Source organism: Jaculus jaculus, chromosome 10, assembly GCF_020740685.1.
Source record: "Jaculus jaculus isolate mJacJac1 chromosome 10, mJacJac1.mat.Y.cur, whole genome shotgun sequence".
In the NCBI taxonomy this organism is placed as follows: Eukaryota; Metazoa; Chordata; class Mammalia; order Rodentia; family Dipodidae; genus Jaculus; species Jaculus jaculus.
Window position 1 is genome coordinate 905,068 of NC_059111.1, and position 3,180 is coordinate 908,247.

General features: G+C 40.9%; 1 non-coding gene across 1 annotated transcript; it reads left to right on the forward strand.

Annotated features, from left to right (window-relative positions):
• Positions 1–2,192: 2,192 nt before the first annotated feature.
• Positions 2,193–2,296, forward strand: LOC123464225. The gene has a single exon (XR_006639462.1). It is a non-coding gene; the product is annotated as a U6 spliceosomal RNA (small nuclear RNA).
• Positions 2,297–3,180: the final 884 nt, after the last annotated feature.

A 3,180-nucleotide genomic window follows, 5' to 3' on the forward strand; every position in this document is an offset into this window, starting at 1 on the left:
CTCTGCCTCCCAAGTGCTGGGATTAAAGGTGTGCACCACCATACCTGGCTTGGTTTCTTTCTTTAAATATTTATTTATTTATATTTTATTTTTGGTTTTTAAAATATTTATTTATTTATATTTTATTTTTGGTTTTTCAAGGTAGAGTTTCACTGTAGCCTAGGCTGACCTATAATTCACTATGTAGTCTCAAGGTGGCCTGAATTTGTGACAATCCTCCTCCCTTTGCCTCCAAGTGCTAGGCATGTGCAAACCACATCTGGCTTTAATTTATTTGCAAGCAGAAAAAGATAGAAGAAAGACAGAGACAGAGGGAGAATGGGCATGCCAGGACCTCTCGCCACTGCAAAAGAACTCCAGATGAATGTGCCACTTTGCACATCTGGCTTTTCATGGGTACTGGGGACTGGGGCATGGAACATACCAAACAAGCCTAGAATATCTTGCACAGTGAGCAAGGAAGTGCAAAAGCAATAATGATGATCTGTTTAAAGTGTAAAAAACCTTTTACTTTTTTGTTATTGTTGTTATTTTCGAGGTAGAGTTTCACTCTAGTCTAGGCTGACCTGGAATTCACTATGTAGTCTCAGGATGGCCTCGAACTCATGGCGATCCTTCTACCTCTGCCTCCCAAATGCTGGGATTAAAGGCATGTGCCACCATGCCTGGCTAAAAATCCTTTTAGAATTAAAGAATAAAAGGCATGCACCATCTCACACAACTCTAAATGTAATATTTGAAAAAAAATTATTTTTGTTTATTTACTTGAGAGAAAGAAAGAGAGAGAAAGGAGAGAGAGAGAGGGAATGGGCACACCAGGGCCTCTAGCCCTCAAACAAACTCTAGGTATATGTTCCACCTTGTGCATCTGGTTTACGTGGCTCTTAGGGAATTGAATTTGGGTCCTTTGGCTTTAAAGGCAAGTGCCTTAACTTCTAAGTCATCTCTACAGCCCTAAATGTAGTTTTGTTTGTTTGTTTTTTGTTTTTGTTTTTAAGTAATGTCTCCCTCTAGTCCAGGTTGATCTCTAATTCACTATGTAATCTCAGGGTGACCTCAAACTCATGGCACTCCTCCTACTTGGCCGGCTTACACCTTTAATCCCAATATTTGGGAGACTGAGGTAAAAGGACTGCCATGAGTTTGAGGCCAGACTTGACTATAAAGTGGTTCTAGGTCAGCTTGGACTAAGTGGTTCTAGGTCAGCTTGGACTATAGTGAGTCCCTGCCTAGGGGGAAAAAAAAAGCAAACAAAAAATAGAAATCCCTTAGCCAATACAGATACAAATGAATGAATGGAAGAATTAATGAATGAATAAACATTGAAAGTCTGATGAAACATGGATATGTTCATAACTTTAACTTATTTCCCCACAACATTTTAAAATTTTTATTTATTTGGGAGAGAGATATTAAAAGTATGGACTTGCCAGGGCTTCTTGCTGCTCCAATTGAACCACTTGCATGTACCACTTTATGTGTCTGACTTTATGTGGGTATTGTGGAATTGAACCCAGATTGGCAAGCTTTGCAAGCAAGCACCTTTAAACACTGAGCCATCTCCCCAGCCAATACAGATACAAATGAATGAATGGAAGAATTAATGAATGAATAAATGAAAGTCTGATGAAACTTTTAAATTTAGTTATTTATTTATTTTCAAGGTAGGGTCTTGCTGTAGACCATGTTGACCTGGAATTCACTACTATGTAGTCTCAGGGTGACCTCGAACTCACAGCAATCCTCCTACCTCTGCCTCCCGCATGCTGGGATTAAAGGCATATGCCACTACACCTGGCTCTATTTACTTATTTGTTTATTTGAGAGAGAGAGAGATAGAAAGAGAGAGAATGGGTATGCCAGGGCCTCCAGCCACTATAAAGAATCTCCAGATACAAGAGCTACCCTATGCATCTGGTTTACATGGGTCCTGGGGAACTGAACCTGGGTCCTTTGGCATTGCAGGCAACTACTAAGCCATCTCTCTAGCCCAAGACTCTTAATTACAAAGGGAAGAAGAATGATTTAACAGTAGATTGGCAGACCACCTAGTCAAGTGATCACATGTCAGTGATGGGCTGATCTGATGTCATATGTGGCCAGGTAGGATGCAGTGAGAACGCTGTGATGCCTCTGATGGTTTGACCAAAGACTCATGACCTGAAATCTAATAGTGATAAAACCTTAGACAGGTGCTCACTTTGGCAGCACATATACTAAAATTTGAATGTTACAGAGATTATCATGGTCCCTGCTCAAGTATGACACGCAAATTAATAAAGCATTCCAAAAATTAAAAATAAAAAACGTCTTAGACAGGGCTGGAGATATGGCTTAGTGTTAAGGCACTTGCCTGAGAAGCCTAAGGACCCAGGTTTGATTTTCTAGTATCCATGTAAGCCAAAATGCACAGAATGATACATGCATCTGGAGTTCGTTTGCAGTGGCTAGAGGCCCTAGTGCACCCATTCTCTCTATATATCTGCCTCTCTCTCTCTCTCTCTCTCTCCATAATAAATAAAGTAAATTGAACTATAAAACCTTAGACAGACCTAAACTGTCAGGTCATGAAAGTAAAAGGAAGACCATTCATGGTGGTAGGACTTGGGAGGCAGAGGCAGAAGGATCATGAGTTTAAAGACAGCCTGGGCTGCATAAGAATACCCTAAGAAAGGAGGCAATATTAAAGGAGACTCTAGAGCCATGACGATGAAATGCAAGCATGATTTCTGAGCAGGATCTTTTCACTATAAAGAGGATATAATTGAGACCATTAACCATTTCAGTGGAGTCTGGAGATCAGGTAGTAACATGAATGTTAAATTCTTGGCTGAGATAACTATAATGGAGTGCTGTAAATGACTGTTTTCACTGGTAAGAAATACACAGTAAAGTGCCTGGAATGACAGGGCATTTTCAGTTTTGGCTCTGTTGGAAGAAACCACTGACTCAGAGTTTAGCATCCAGGATGCTTATGAGGGAGTGCCTTTGAAATTGAAAACTGTGGAAGGGGAGAGGGAGGAAGCACACTTCCACAGAAGGAAAAGCAAACCAGGAAGGCCATGCAGCCTTAACTGACCCTGCAAGGAGTTCTGCAGGCATAGTGGTCACTCAGTGTTAACCCACACCAGGTTGAAAGGGCTGAGCGTCAGGAACAAACATGGATGTGGAGTGTGCAGT